Below are 17,534 nucleotides of genomic sequence, written 5' to 3'. Positions count from 1 at the left end.
TGCTATGGTACTCTAAAATTTCAAACAATTGCAGGAATCTATCAATTACAACTATAGCTACAAAACATCCTTACTGAACATCTCCAAAATATGCATGGATCTCTCTGTAGCATCAAGTTTACATGGCAACAAAATTACAGCAGACAAAGACTTAGAGAAATCACTGTCCCTGAAATCAGAATTATTACGGGGCCTACTTTGCATGCTTGTGCTAGTCACCACAGAGATCAAAAAAATACATGGACTATACCACTAGAAAGATGGCATGGCATACTTCAAAACACATGTAGAGCTCATGCTCAAAAGATGCACAGAATAAATGATACAAAAATGACAATTCTCCAAGTTCTGATAAGAACCAGAGATTAACAGCAACTAGCCCTCTTCCAACGACAATTTGGGCATCAAGATGACCTCTAATGAACATGGTGCAATTGAACAAAATGTAGAGCATCACGAGACGAACAATTTGACATATTATACGCGCAAATCGGTGCTACATGCAAGAAGTTATCACATCTCGAACAGGAGCACATGCTGAGAAAGATTCCAGACAGAAAAAACGGACGCGAGAGTCAACGGGGGAGTTACCAGATCTGGATCGGGCTTCGCTCGCTCGAGCTCGGCTCGGGCCGACGACGGCGAGGCAGGGGCCGGCGGGGCCCGGCGCAGCGAGGGGGGACCGGAGGGCGGCGGTCCTGGCGGGTGGCGGCGCCGGCGGGCGGCGGCGGCGGCGGGGCCGGCGGGGCCGGTGGCGGCGGCGGCGGCCGGCTGGCGGGGGGGCCGCGGCGGCGCGGGCCCGATGCGGCGGCGGGCACGGGATCCGGCGGCGGGGTTGCGGGCTCGGGCGGCGGCGGAGTTCGGGCCGCGGGGGCCGGGGACGGGCTCCGGCGGGCCGACGCGGTGGGAGAGGCCGGCGGGACACGTGGCAGACGCGGGTTGGACGGGACGCGGCGGCGGACGCGTCCGGCGCGGCGCGGAGGGAGGAGCTAGGGTTTCGTCTGCAGTTGTATTTCGGGATGCCCACATATATATAGGTAGAGGGAGCTAGGAGGCTCCAAATGAGGTGCGGTTTTCGCCCACACGATCGTGATCGAACGACCTAGAGCATGGAAGAGAGTTTGGTGGGTTTTGAGCTGGTTTTGGAGGGGTTTTTTCTAGACACTCAAATGGACTTTGCGGATGCCCGGTTAACCGTTGGAGTACCAAACGACCTCCGAATGGAACGAAACTTGACCGGTAGTCTCCGGGTGGTATATTAAGACCACTTGACAAGCCTCGGTCCATTCCGAGAAAGTTTGACACACGCACACGAAAGAAAACAAGAGGGGTGCACCGGAGGAGATAGGAGCGCCGGATTGGAAAACGGACAACGGGGAAAATGCTCGGATGCATGAGACGAACACGTATGCGAATGCAATGCACATGATGACATGATATGAAAATGCATGACATGACAAAACACAAAACGAAAGACAAAAACCCGACAACGGAGGGAAAACATATCACATAGCCGGAAATGGCAAGAGTCGGAGTTACAAATATGGCAAGTTACATGCGGGGTGTTACAGCGCCGCCGCCGATCTCTTGGTCTATTGTGGCCTTAGGCCATGAAGGTGTGGTGGATCCTGGTCTTTGCGGGCAGGGGGTCTCCTGGTTTGTTTTTAGGTGATTTTAAAATCGGTTTAGGGTTTTGTGTCATGCTCAGCGAAGTGAGGTGGTGACGGCGATCTGAAGATGAAATAAGGCCTTGTACAATGGTAGGTGCTTAAAAAAATAAACCAGATTTTTTTAAGCACCAGTGCCTATTTCTAGGGAAGAGACGCTTAGTTAAGCGTCTACCCTGTACAAATAGGCACTTGTGCTTAAATAAAGCTTGGTTTATTTCGTTAAGCACCTCCCCTAAGCACCTTGCATTGTACAAGGCCTAAGGTTCTCCCCGCCTAGCTCTCGCCTTGATGGTGCGTCTCGTGTCGCCCAAGAGCGTGTGGAGGTGTGTCTTCGACAGATCTCGCGGGATTCAGTTGGTGTTTGTCTTTGTTGGATCCACCTGAATCCGGTCTCCATTCGTCCGCGACAGTTGTTGTTCTGGTGCATTGGTCCTTTGGGGCGTACTTTCAGACTTTGTACCAGGACAAGGTTTGTCTGTCTCCTACGAGGGAGGGGCAATAACGGCAACGCGCTTCCGGCTCGCTTCAGTGCTTGTAATCGTCGGTACATGGTCTATGAAGATGGATGTGATTTTTGTTATTTGATGTTCTTTGTATGGTCATGATGTTTGACGAATACATTATAAGTTTTCCCCGCAAAAGTAATAATATTTATTGCATATTCTAGCATTTACATTTGAGCTGTTTTAGAAGTTCTTTTGAAACATGTAGATACAGTTCTTGCGAATTTGGGTGACAAAATTCTTTTACGTTCAACAAAAAATTTCCTTGTAAGTTATGTGCGTCAGTCTGATAATTCTAGAAAACTCGCGCACAATTTATGCTCTCTGAACTATATATACTGTGCGGCTTATTTTGTAGCTGCGTTAAATAAAATTAGCATAAAAGTAAGAATTAAATATTTATTCGATGATGAGGGGCCTTTCCTCCGGTTCCATTTCATTAAGAAAGAAACCATACACAGCACCGGAAAGTGGAGTTCTAAATCCGCCTGGCTTTAACCGAGTACAGGCAAAGCAAGGAAATAAGGGAAGCTAAGACCAACACTAACCGATCTTCTAAAAATAGAGGAGCAAATCGGCGGAATAAATTTTAGTGGAAGATTTTTATTCCACTAAGCCTTGGTCGAATCCAACAAACTCCTATATTCAACGGAGTAAAAGCAAATCGTCATAAATTCAACATAGATTCGATTTAAACAACCGAATTTCGACACATAATGTGCATAATCATTTGATTTAGAAAAAAAAGTATACTTTTCATCCCTCAATTTTTGGCGGAGTCTAGATTTAATTCCTCAACTTCAAAACCGGGCAACTTGCACCCTTAACTTCTGAAACCGGACAAGATTCATCCCTGGTCCAGTTTTGACCGGTTTTGGTGCTGTCCCACCCCGGTTTTGACCGTGCAGACTCAAATTTGCCTACTTTTTCCAAGTCCGCATAATGTTTTCAAATTCGGTTTCTTTTTTCAAATACATGAAATTTTAAAAAAGTTATGTAATTTTTTAAAATCTGCGTACTATTTCCAAGTTCATGTACTTTTTCAAATCTGTGTATGTTCTTAAAGTTCATGTAGTTTTTTCAAGTTCATTTAATTTTTTTAAAATTGACGTAACTTTTCATATTCGAGTGAATTTTTTTGGAAAGATTTCATGAATTTGAAAATTTTATGCGAACTTAAAAATAGTACGCGGATTTGGACTTTTTTTACACAAAAAATGTGGGTTTGAAAAATTATGTCAACTTGAAACAAGTACATGAATTTCAAACGAAGTTCATGGATTATAAGAGGGACACGAATTTTCAAAAAATATGCGGACTTTGAAAAGCATGCAGATTTGAAATAAGTATGCGAATTTCAAAAATAGTTCATGGCTTTGAAAAATAATTGGATTGATAAAATTACAAAAAACTTGGGGAAAATACGTGGATTTGAAAAAAGTACGTAAATGTTTAAAAATCACGGATTTGAAAAAAGTACGCAAATTTCAAAATAGTTCGCTGATTTGAAAAATGTATGTTTATTTTTTAAAAACAATAGGCAACCTTGAAAAACTAGGCGGATTTGAAAAGTGTATGTGAATTTAAAAAAGTTCACGGATATTAAAAAAATTACACGAATATGAGTGAGCACCGGTCAAAACCGGGGAGAGTCAGCACCAAAATGAGTCAAAACCGAAACCAGGGACGAATCTTGTCCGGTTTCGATTGTTGGGGGTGCAAGTTGTCCGGTTTTGAAGTTGAGGGACGAAATCTAGACTTCATCAAGAGTTGAGCGACGAAAAGTATACTTTTCTCTTTGATTTAAATCTAAACATGAACATGGAACTTAAAACTAAACATGAGTTTCAAATAAAACTAAATATCATCGTCATCGTCATCCTTGTAAAGGGCGAGCCAATCGGACCACGACATCCCACCGCTCATGGGGTCCGGGCATGTGCCGTCTCGGAGTCGGGGAAGATGCGCCGCCACTCCTCAACGTCGAACTCCTCCTCGACCTTGCCGCCGCTGTGCTCCTCGTCATCGGGGATGACGATGACCTCCCCCTCGATCGCGCGCTCCGAGAAGATCGCCCGCTCCGCCTCCATACGCTCGGGCTACTAGAGGCGGAGGTCCACCATGTATTCCTCGTCGGCGGCCTCCACCGTGATGCGCTCCCTCGCCTCCCGGTCCTTTCGAGCCATTGTCGCACTCACCACACCCGGCGGCGGTGGGACGAGCTTGACGGGTGTCGTCCAAGTTGAGGCATGTCGTCGTGCCGTGCAACCGGACCTTCAACCGGTCGTACTCGAGGGCGGCGAGCTCCACCGTGTGGAAGGAGTTGGGCCACTTCTTCGTGTGGGTGTCATGGTCGGTAATCTCCGCCACCCATGTCCCTCACGGCCGCTGTCGGATGACGAGGTACTTCTTCTGCGGTTGCCACAACGGAGGGAGGTCGGGGAAGTCCGAGATCCTGCGGGAGGGGGACGCATCGGCGAGGCGGCGGCGGCGGCTTAATGACGAGGAGTCGTGCTCGTGGCGGCGGGGATCCGCGTTGTGGATGGGCGACGGGGAGCAGCGCCCATGAGATCTGGCCATTCAGACGGCGAGGGCGGTGGGGGCGGCGCCGGAGGCAGGGATTGGGGGCGTCGGGGGAAGGAGGTGAGGCAGAGGCGGGTGAGATTTTCTACTCCGCTGCCGAGCAGTGGAGTAAATATAGGGGCGAGTTAAGCGGCAGAGGATAATTTTTCCTCCACTAATGGTTTTAGGCGGCTAGGTCCTGGTTATACCGGGTTTTACTCCTCTAACCGGTTGTAGGGGATCGGTTAGAAGTGCCCTAAGGGAACAACTTCTGAAGAACTAATACAAAAACTAGACCACTTTTTTGAAACACCCCCAGTTATCCCATGGAGGCAGCCACAAAAGTATCGCATACAAGGGGACCCCCCTGTAACTCCACCTCTGGATATGTGGACCCCATAGTTTTTCTGAGTGTTAGGATTGCCACTAGTGGTTTTGCGAGCATCAATTCTATTGTCAGTATCAGTATCCATAGAACCTTCTCTACAAATATCATCATTATTTCCATCATCATCATCATTGCCACTATCATATTTCCCATCTTTATTTCCACTAAGAGGCACCTCCACAGTTATTTGGACCTTGAATGTTTTGCCTCCAATGCTAAACATCCTTTTTGTAGGGATTTTTGTAGGGTCCCTGCACTAGACCTTGACCCTAACACACTCGGAAAGACATTGGAACATGTCCTGCCAATCCATGTCAAGTAACAAACCAAAAGCAATGGTGCATTGGTCAAGAACTGACCACTCATACCACTTTGGCAGTAGACCTCTAACCTGAACCTGAACCTCTAACACCATACCCTCAAGTTTCTCTTTCCATACCTCAACATTGATAGTCACATTTGGTTGAGTCAATCCAATACATGGGTAGTGTGCAACCTGCTCAACAGAGATATGGGGGGATTTTACCACGTAGGACCACTCATCTAGTACCCTGGCCTGCCTTGGCCAATTTTTCTTGTAAATGCTAGAGTATTCCTTGATGAGCTCTTCCTTGTACAGTTCCCCAGAATCCACAAAAACAATACCACGGTTCTTCATCACCCAAAGAGTTCTAACCCAATTCATGTGCCTCCACACGATAAAAACCTAAGCCGGGTGCAGCACTGCTAATATAATTAGCCACTTGATGCGACCTCTTCCTGATTAGACATGAATCTACTTGGTGAGCAGTAGCCTTACAGAAGCATATCTTAGGTCGATTACACATGGTTTATGGATATATGAGACCGAGTGTGCAATTATATTTACTCACTTTAAATTGGGTATCTGTTTCCATCCTTTTCCCACTAGGATCAGAAATCATGTATTTTCCATATTCATATGTTTCCAAAATAGTGTACTGGAGAAAAGAAGTGCTTCGAATCATTGTATGATGCCATGGATCACCACAATTATAACAAGTGACTTGCGCATCGTCAGTGAAATTGGCAGCCACATGACTCTTGGGATCCACAGCTCCAGGAGCAGAAGCAGAACTACCTGCTAGACCCTTAGTCTGACCTTTTTCTAGGTTTTTCTTTTCCTGTGCCCCGAGTCTGAACTTATTGTTGTCCCTTGCCCCTGTCTGTTTTTCTGATCTGTGCTCTAAACACAAGGAGGAACATTCCCAGCATCCCACGGCCCTCATGTTGATTCATACATGGGAGGTGGGAATGGAGGGTAGCCTCTAGGGAACAACCATGGCAGGGGAGCTCCAGGGAAACCAAAAGAGAATTGGGGCGGGTACCCAAATTGAGGAACCCACCTTGATCCGACAGCGGCCCCTGGTGTTGCCGTGGGGGCGGTGGCCGGTGAGCACCATATCCCTGCCAGCGCCCACGTCCATTCGACATCAAGCACTTCTTTCGAATCCGCTCGTAACCCAGCCTTGGACCCCTCGACCACGACGAGCGAGAGCACCTGAAATTAGTTGGTGATCCAAAAATTCGGTGAGCAGGTGGGAAACAATCTTCCACACCAAAGCATTTCCTCTCAAACAAAACCTTCTGGACCCAGACTACCGCACCTGTCTTCCTAGGGTGGGTTCGCACACGGGGTGAATTGGGTGAGATCAAGGAAGGGGAAAGTGTATCCACCCACAGTTTACCAAAGCAGGTGGCGTCCACCTCCTCCAACTCGTTGGCAGACATGCCCCTCTTGCAGGACAACCCCCCTTTCTCTGCTGGCTCGCGCCCAACTTCACCCTCTACCGCCATTTTATAACCAAATCCTCCCCCATCGGCGATCATCTGCTATGGTGGCACAGTCGTTAAATCCTTATCACCGAAACCTAAACTCATGAGGCCAGATCTCGCCTGAACCGCCACCTTGCCCACATCGGTTGCCTAGCACATTCCCTTCTGGATAGCCGCCAGTACGCCCCCTGAACTCGCGATGTCGAAACTGCATCCTCCTCTACCCAAGAGAGGATTTGTTCTGCCGTTAGTGGCTCTCCCAAGGCGGATAACCGTCTCCGCTCCCCCCCCCAAGTTGGTCCTAGACATCGCCCTCAATGCCAATGTCCTCCTCGCTTCCCGCGTGAAAGAACATGCGGTGCCCCCATGTTTGGTTTTGGTAATTAATGACAATCTCTATGGACTAATGGTTGCCTTGAGTTATATTTGAAGGATTTGTCCATAGGCATTTCTTGAAGTCCATGTGTTGTGAAAGAACATGCGGTGCCCCCATGTTTAGTTTGGTAATTGATAACAATCTCTATGGACTAATGGTTGCCTTGAGTTATATTTGAAGGATTTGTCCATAGGCATTTCTTGAAGTCCATGTGTTGGTTTCAAGGAGTTTATGTGGTGACCAATGTGTTATTAAGGAATTATCCAAAGATTGGTCATGTGAGAGTTGAGCTTATTGTAAGCATGTCTTGAAGAAGAAGATTGTGTGATCATTCATGTTTACCTTCAAGACATCATCCAAATGGAGAGAGTTGGAAAGAGTCAAGGTTGATCAAGACTAAGTCAAGAGTGAATCAAGTTGATCAACACACAAAGCGCACAAGATGTACCGAGGGATCAAGCGATCCCATGGTATGGTAAGCATTGTCAATTACGCTTTTTGTACTAACCCATGGTCTTCGTGGGAGTTCATTGTGCGGTTAGGTTGCGGTGTCAAGTTCAAGTGAAGCAGGCAAGTTCAAGTAAAGCATCACGAAGAGATCAAATGCTTGAAGCTTGCCGTCCATTGTGGTGACAATGGACTTGTGAAGATGTGCGGAAGAGTGGCTCACCCATAGTGGAGTATGGGGGAGCAATCAACTAGTCTTCATCGAGCCAACACAACCAAGAAAGGTGGTCCAACTTGAGGGAGTCAAGATCGTCATCATCTAGCTCAAGTGGACCATGTGCAAGGCAAAGGTTTGCTCTTGATAGGTTTTCTATTTTACCGATCTCATGAGGGTAGTTGGGAGACCGGGTTATAGGATCGATTGCCGTACTATCAAGGGGGGCTCTCGATGAGTAGCTTGATCGTATCGTTCATAGAGAGCTCAAACCATTGCATCCTTGCATCATCTTTAGTGGTTCTTGTTTGGTTCTTCTCTTTGTGAGTTTTGGAGCTTATGGTCATCTTGATGACAAGCTCGAGTTCATCGAAAACGGAGTTCACTCGCACCTTCTATGATGTTTTCGATGTTGGAGGTTATGCTGGTTCTTCTCGGTTGGAGGTTTCGCTCCTCTATTTGTTGGCATACCTCCCCTGCCTCTTCTCACTATAAGCTTGAGTTTTGGCAGTTTTGATGCTACTCGTCTTCCTCTATCCAACAAGCTTGAGTTTGCTCAATTCGGAGCTCATTTGCAGATGTTATGGCAGTTTTGGTTTCCTAGCGGTAGTACCGCGGGCCGGAGCGGTAGTACCGCTTGGGTGCTACAAGCGGTAGTATCGCTCTCGAGCAGTAGTACCGCTCCAGAGCGGTAGTACCGCTGGTAGCCCCCAGCCGTAGTACCGCTGCGGTCTCGTGCTAGTACCTCCTCGATTCGAGGGGTCTTTTTCGTGTCGGGTTCTACGGTACTAGCCGCGGCAGTGGGGCCGTAGTACCGCTCGTTTGCGGTAGTACCGCCCTGCCACCGCGGTAGTACCGCTCTGGGCCCAGCGGCAGTACCGCGAGGTGGAGCGGTAGTACCGCTTATAGGGGCAAGCGGTAGTACCGCTGGCCAAGCGGTAGTACCGCTCTTTGCGGGGCTGAAGTGGGGGTAACAGTTGGATTGTTCCCCCCACTATATAAGGAGGTCTTCTTCCCCAATGAACCTAATCCTTTGAGCTCGTGTTCTTCCCCCATTGTTGACCTTCTTCGAGCTTGCTAACTCTCAATCCCTCCATGGATTCTTGCTAGTTTTTGAGGGAAAAGAGAGAGGAGATCTAGATCCACATTTCCACCAATCACTTTCTCCTCTTTGTGAGGGGAACCCCTTGGATCTAGATCTTGGAGTTCTTGGTGTTCTCCTTCTTGTTCTTCCTCTCTTTTTCCTCCCTAGCATTAGTTGCTTCGGTGGGATTTGAGAGAGAAGGACTTGGGCACTCCGTGTGCCCTTGCCATTGCATTTGGTGCATCAGTTTGAGTTCTCCACGGTGATACGTGGAAGTTACAAGTTGAGAAGCTTATTACTCTTGGGTGTTTGGTGCCCTTGAGCTTGTTCCTCTTGGGTGCTTGGGCGCCCTAGACGGTTGGTGGTGTTCGGAGCTCAATCATTGTGGTGTAAAGCTCCGGGCAAGCGTCGGGGTCTCCAATTAGGTTGTGGAGATCGCCCCGAGCAATTTGACGGGTACCGGTGACCGCCCCCAAGGGTTGCCAAAGTGTACAGGTTCGGTGACCGCCCCCAAGGGTTGCCATTTGTACGGGTTCGGTGACCGCCCTCAAGGGTCCCTTAGTGGAATCATGGCATCTTGCCATTGTGCGAGGGCGTGAGGAGATTACGGTGGCCCTAGTGGTTTCTTGGGGAGCATTGTGCCTCCACACCGCTCCAAACGGAGATTAGCATCCGCAAGGGTGTGAACTTCGGGATACATCGTCGTCTCCACGTGCCTCGGTTATCTCTTAACCGAACCCTTTACTTATGCACTTTACTTTGTGATAGCCATATTGTTTCTTGTCATATATCTTGCTATCACTTAGTTGTTTATCTTGCTTAGCATAAGTTGTTGGTGCACATAGGTGAGCCTAGTTGTTGTAGGTTTTGTGCTTGTCAAATTAACCGCTAGGTTTATTCCGCATTTGTTCAAGCCTAAACCGTAATTATTTTAAAGCGCCTATTCACCCCCCCTCTAGGCGACATCCACGATATTTCATGTTGGTTTCAAGGAGTTTATGAGTTGGCCAAGGTGCTATTAAGGAATTATTCTAAGTTTGGTCATGTGAGTGTTGAGCTTATTGCAAGGGTGTCTTGAAGAAGAAGAAGATTGTGTGATCATTCATGTTTACCTTCAAGACATCATCCAAATGAAGTGAGTTGGAAAGATGCAAGATTGATCAAGACTAAGTCAAGAGTGAATCAAGTTGATCAACTCACAAAGCATAGAAGATGTACCGAGAGGGATCAAGTGATCCATGGTATGGTAAGCATTGTCCATTGTGCTTTGTGTACTAACCCATGGTCTATGTGAGAGTTCTATGTGGGGTTAGGTACATGTTCATGGGCTTGCGTCAAGAGGAAGATATCACTCAACCCATGGAGAGGATGACATCAAGTGGTGATCGTCATCAAGATTGTCATGTGCAAGTTCAAGTGGAGCATCACGAAGAGATCAAGTGCTTGAAGCTTGCCATCCATTGTGGTGTCAATGGACTTGTGAAGATGTGCCGAAGAGTGGCTCACCCATAGTGGAGTATGGGGGAGCAATCATCTAGTCTTCATCGAGCCAATGCAATCAAGAAAGGTGGTCCAACTTGAGGGAGTCAAGATCGTCATCATCTAGCTCAAGTGGACCATGTGCAAGGCAAAGGTTTGCCCTTGATAGGTTTTCTATTTTACCGGTCTCATGGTGGTAGTTGGGAGACCGGGTTATAGGATCGATTGCTGTACTATCAAGGGGAGCTCTCGATAAGTAGCTTGATCGTAACATTCGTAGAGAGCTCAAACCATTGCATCCTTGCATCATCTTTCTTGGTTCTTGGTTGGTTATCTTTGTGAGTCTTAGAGCTTATGGTCATCTTGATGACAAGCTCGAGTTCTTCGAAAACCGATTTCTTATGCATCTTCTTTTGTGTTTTCGGTGTTGGAGTTTTTACTGGTCTTAATTGAGAAAGGGTTCTCACCATTTTATTTTGGGTATTTTCGCAATTTCTATTTCTTGATATTTATATCAAGATTGTGTTTGCTCTTGTCTTTAGCTTTCCAACAAACTTGATTTCATCGAATTCGGAGCTCGTATGCGAAAGTTGTGGCTGTTTTGATCTTACCTGTTTTACATACAGAGGTTTTACCACCCCTTAGAGCGGTTGTACCGGTTGACCGGTACAACCGGAGTTTGGAGCGGTTGTACCGCTCCAGAATTGGTTCGAAGGTTGTACCGGCCATGTACCGCTCTACCAACGGACTAGTTTCTATTTTGGAGCGCTTCTTGGGCGGTTGTTGACCGGTTGTACCGGTTAGTTTAGTTTAACCGGTACTACCAGTTCCCCGGGCTGTTGTACCGCTTAGGCCTTTTTCCTACAGGTTGGTTTTTCCTCTACTTTGATCAGTTGTACCGGTTCATGCACCGGTTGTACCGGTCTTACAGTTTTCTGCACATAACGGGCAGATTCGTGGGGACCTATAAAAGGGGGTCTTCTTCCCCATTAAACCTTATCCGTGTTCTTCCCCCATTGTTGACCTTCTTCGAGCTTGTTATCTCTCAATCCCTCCATGGATTCTTGTTAGTTTTGGAGTGAAAAGAGAGAGGAGATCTAGATCCACATTTCCACCAATCACTTTCTCCTCTATGTGAGGGGAACCCCTTGGATCTAGATCTTGGAGTTCTTGGTGTTCTCCGTCTTGTTCTTCCTCTCATTTTCCTCTCTAGCATTAGGTGCTTTGGTGGGATTTGGGAGAGAAGGACTTGGGCACTCCGTGTGCCCTTGCCATTGCATTTGGTGCATACGTTTGAGTTCTCCATGGTGATACATGGAAGTTACAAGTTGAGAAACTTATTACTCTTGGGTGCTTGGTACCCTTGAACTTGTTCCTCTTGGGTGCTTGGGCGCCCTAGACGGTTGGTGGTGTTCGGAGCTCAATTATTGTGGTGTAAAGCTCCGTGCAAGCGTCGGGGTCTCCAATTAGATGTCAATATATCTCGGAATGGCTATGGAAATGCCATAATAGGTAGGTATGGTGGCTGTTTTGAGGAAGGTATGTGGTGGGTGTATGATACCGGCGAAAGTTGCGTGGTATTAGAGAGGCTAGCAATGGTGGGAGGGTGAGAGTGCGTATAATCCATGGACTCAACATTAGTCATAAAGAACTCACATACTTATTGCAAAAATCTATTAGTTATCGAAACGAAGTATTACACGCATGCTCCTAGGGGGATAGATTGGTAGGAAAAGACCATCGCTCGTCCCCGACCGCCACTCATAAGGAAGACAATCAATAAATAAATCATGCTCCGGCTTCATCACATAACGGTTCACCATACGTGCATGCTACGGGAATCACAAAATTTAACACAAATATTTCTCAAATTCTCAACTACTCAACTAGCATGACTCTAATATCACCATCTTCATATCTCAAAACAATCATAAAGGATCAAACTTCTCATAGTATTCAATGCACTTTATATGATAGTTTTTATTATTCCTATCTTGGATGCTCATCACTTTAGGACTAAAATTTTAACCAAAGCAAATTACCATTCTGTTCTAAAAGACTCTCAAAATAATATAAGTGAAGCATGAGGGATCAATAATTTCTATAAAATAAACCACCACCGTGCTCTAAAAAGATATAAGCGAAGCACTAGAGCAAAATTATCTAGCTCAAAAGATATAAGTGAAGCACATAGAGTATTCTAATAAATTCCGATTCATGTGCGTCTCTCCAAAAGGTGTGTACAGCAAGTATGATTGTGGTAAACTAAAAATCAAAGACTCAAATCATACAAGACGCTCCAAGCAAAACACATATCATGTGGTGAATAAAAATATAGCATCAAGTAAAGTTACCGATAGACGAAGACGAAAGAGGGGATGCCTTCCGGGGCATCCCCAAGCTTAGGCTTTTGGTTGTCCTTGAATTTTACCTTGGGGTGCCTTGGGCATCCCCAAGCTTAGGCTCTTGCCACTCCTTGTTCCATAATCCATCAAATCTTTACCCAAAAACTTGAAAACTTCACAACACAAAACTCAACAAAAAAATCTCATGAGCTCCGTTAGCGAAATAAAACAAACCACCACTTTAAGGTACTGTAATGAACTCATTCATTATTTATATTGGTGTTAAACCTACTGTATTCCAACTTCTCTATGGTCATACCCCCTATACTAGCCATAGATTCATCAAAATGAGCAAACAACACACGAAAAACAGAATCTGTCAAAAACAGAACAGTCTGTAGTAATCTGTATCAAACACAAACTTCTGTAACTCAGAAAAATCTACCGAAGTAGGAAGACCTAGATAATTTGATTATTGATCTACTGCAATTGGAATCAGTATTTTATCACTTTCTGGTGACTTTTTCAGCAAGATCAAATAATTATCACCCAAGAAGATCCTATAGGTTTTACTTGGCACAAACACTAATTAAAACATAAAACCACATCTAACTAGAGGCTAGATGAAATATTTATTACTAAACAGGAACAAAAGGCAAGGAAAAAAAATAAAATTGGGTTGCCTCCCAACAAGCGCCATAGTTTAACGCCCCTAGCTAGGCATAAAAACAAGGATAGATCTAGGTATTGCCATAATAATGGTAAGGCAAATTGCGAAAACTCATCTCATATTCCCTACGTTCAGCAGCAAGTTTTCTTTGTGGCAAGCAAAAGTAATCAAAAGGGCTAAATTTAATGGGACAAAAGTCCCCAAGATCAAGCTCGGGAGGTATGGGTTCCTCCTTCGGCCCCTTATATTGCACAACCAATTCATCATTATAAGCATTCTTTTGGCAAAAAGTCATGAGCCTTTGTTCAAGAGAAAAACCTAACCCATTGTTCTGAATAGCAAAACCATCATTGAGTTCAGAAATTCTATCAACTAGAACAACGGTAGGAACCTTCCTTCTAAGGTTTTCATTGTAAGCAACATGATCTAAAGATCGTAAACACATTAAGTCTTCTTGATTAAAAAGGATAGCTTCTATGGGAGGACGACCAGCGTCCACCCTATAATGCGCAAAAATTTCATTGGCCTCTTTCATTATAAATCTGAACTCATGTGCCAAAAAGATAGTAGCTGCTCGCTTAACAGAAGAATGCTCGATATTGGAAAAATCTAGAAAAATCCTTTGTATGCAAGGATGCATATGAATAAATTGTCTTTCAAGTTCAACTACGAGCAAGGATATAGCATACGCAAGACTACTAATTCTATGAAGAATAGACCCACCCATAAAGGGCAGGCACCGGCACAAGTAAAGAAATCTTGAATAACTCCTTTTCCAATAATATTACCACTACCAATTCGAAACCTTTTAGTGTGTAGAATAGTAGGTTCTTCATGAGGATCATCAAAAGCATCAAAGTTTTCCATGTTATTACCACTATCCTCATCAACGATAACCTCCCCAGTTTCAGTCATGATGGCAGCAAAATACACAAAGAACGAGCACACAAGAGGCAAGCAAAAAAAGAAGAACGGAAAAAGGGCGTATAAAACGGCAAGGGTGAAGTGGGGGAGGGGAAAACGAGAGGCAAATGGCAAATAATGTAATGCGAGGGATAAGAGTTTGTGATGGGTACTTGGTATGTCTTGACTTGAGCGTAGATCTCCCCGGCAACGGCGCCAGAATGGCTAGTTGCCAGGAGATCAAATCTTGACTTGACTTGGTGCAAATCTCCCCGGCAACGGCGCCAGAAATCCATCTTACTACCTCTTGAGCATGCGTTGGTTTTCCCTTGAACAGGAAAGGGTGATGCAGCAAAGTAGCGTAAGTATTTCCCTTAGTTTTTGAGAACCAAGGTATCAATCCAGTAGGAGACTACACGCAAATCCCTAGTACCTGCACAAACAAATAAGAACCTTGCAACCAACGCGATAAAGGGGTTGTCAATCCCTTCACGGCCACTTGCAAAAGTGAGATCTGATAGAGATAGTAAGATAAATATTTTTGGTATTTGTGTTGTATAGATTGAAAAGTAAAGATTGCAAATAAACGGCGACAGAAATAGCTAGTTGACGGGAGATTAATATGATGGTTTCTCTCAAGATAGCAAATTCTACGGTGGGTGAACAAATTACTGTCGAGCAATTGATAGAAAAGCACATAGTTATGAGAATATCTAGGCATGATCATGTATATAGGCATCACGTCCGCGACAAGTAGACCGAAACGATTCTGCATCTACTACTATTACTCCACACATCGACTGCTATCCAGCATGCATCTAGAGTATTAAGTTCATAAGAACAGAGTAATACATTAGGCAAGATGACATGATGTAGAGGGATAAACTCAAGCAATATGGTATAAACCCCATCTTTTTATCCTCGATGGCAACAGTACAATACGTGCCTTGCTGCCCCTGCTGTCACTGGGAAAGGACACTGCAAGATTGAACCCAAAGCTAAGCACTTCTCCCATTGCAAGAAAGATCAATCTAGTAGGCCAAACCAAACTGATAATTCGAAGAGACTTGCAAAGATATCAAATCATACATATAAGAATTCAGAGAAGAATCAAATATTGTTCATAGATAATCTTGATCATAAACCCACAATTCATCGGATCTCGACAAACACACCGCAAAAAGTATTACATCGAATAGATCTCTAAGAGAATCGAGGAGAACTTTGTATTGAGATCCAAAGAGAGAGAAGAAGCCATCTAGCTAATAACTATGGACCCGAAGGTCTGTGGTAAACTACTCACACATCATCGGAGAGGCTATGGTGTTGATGTAGAAGCCCTCCGTGATCAATTCCCCCTCCGGCGGAGCGCCGGAAAAGGCCCCAAGATGGGATCTCACGGGTACAGAAGGTTGCGGCGGTGGAAAAAGTGTTTCCTGGTGCTCCTGGATGTTTTCAGGGTATAAGAGTATATATAGGCGAAGGAAGTAGGTTGGTGGAGCCACGAGGGGCCCACGAGGGTGGGGGCGCGCCTACCCCCCTGGGCGCGCCCTCCTACCTCGTGGTCGCCTCGTTGCTTCCTTGACGTCCACTCCAAGTCTCTTGGATTGCGTTTGTTCCAAAAACTATCCTTGCGAAGGTTTCATTCCGTTTGGACTCCGTTTGATATTCCTTTTCTGCGAAACACTGAAATAGGCAAAAAATAGCAATTTGCACTAGGCCTCCGGTTAGTAGGTTAGTCCCAAAAATAATATAAAAGTGCATAATAAAGCCCATTAAACATCCAAAACAGATAATATAATAGCATGGAACAATCAAAAATTATAGATACGTTGAAGACATATCAATGGCCAAGGCTTCAAAGGTATCTCCTACCTTGAACCCCAATATGTCTCTTATTGATGATGTGTGCTAATAGTGATGAGGATAATGATGAAGAGAATGATAATGTTGCCTCCTTAAAAATTAAGGGGGAAATGATTTTTAAAGCTCTTCATAAGAATAAAATTGCTCGTTCCAACTTCATGGAAATCATGCCTATTGCTATTGAGGGCAAGAAATATATAGAGGAGTTGGAATCTCATCTAGAGGAGCTTGAGGTCACCATTGAAAAAATGGAAGGTCATGAGCGTGATTACGCTAATGAGATTGCGGACCTCTCTCAAGCTCTTGAACTTGAACAAACCACCAAGGAATCTCTTGAGGAGACTTTTGCTCTAGAATTATCTAGAGTGAAGGAATCTCATGATAGAGCTCTTGAGGTGGCCAATGATTTTGAAACTAAAAATGAGAAGCTTGAAGTTGCACATGCTAAAATTCTTGAGGACTTTGGGCAGCTTGAAAATGGCTCAAGGGTCATTAAGAGTGAGCTCATCAAACTCACGGAGTCTCTTGCACAACTTAAAGCCTCATATTCAAAAGAGCTTGCCAAGTTGCCTTCTCCTCTTGCTATTATTGATGATGCTTGTGCTACTAACTCTATTACTTGTGAAGCATCCATTTTGAAGGAGAATGTTGAGCTTCGGGCTCAACTTGAGTTGCTATCTAGCAATTATGGGAAATTGGAAGAAAGCCATGAAAAGCTCTCAAGCTCTCATGATGATCTTCTAGTATCCCATAATGTGCTAAAGACAGCTCATGAGGCCATGATTGCTAAGGTAACATCTAGTGAGCCTCATGTGGATACTAGCACTACTTTTAGTCAAAATGCTATATTGCCTTGTGCTAGTCCTCGTAATTCATCTATGCATAACATTGGCACATCTTGTGATGAATTGCTTTCCTTGCCTTGTTGCTCTAACGATGAAGCTTATACTTCCTCTAGTGCTTGTGTTGAGACTAACCATGTAGAGGAAATCAAAGAGCTCAAGGCCCAAGTCACTTCTTTGAAGAAAGACTTGGAAAAGTGTCATGAAGGGAAATCCACACTCAACAATATCTTGAGTGTGCAAAAATCCCCCAATGACAAAGGTAGACTTGGATTCAACTCCAATAAGAAGAAGTCCAAGATGAACAAGAAGAAGGGCCAAGAAAAAGTCAAGAATTCGGCCAAGATTGTTTGCCTCAAGTGCAAAATTGAAGGGCATCATGTTAGATCTT

The sequence above is a fragment of the Aegilops tauschii genome, chromosome 1 (genome assembly GCF_002575655.3).
Source record: "Aegilops tauschii subsp. strangulata cultivar AL8/78 chromosome 1, Aet v6.0, whole genome shotgun sequence".
NCBI classification, from domain to species: domain Eukaryota; kingdom Viridiplantae; phylum Streptophyta; class Magnoliopsida; order Poales; family Poaceae; genus Aegilops; species Aegilops tauschii.
Note: the sequence above shows the minus strand (reverse complement) of the source record.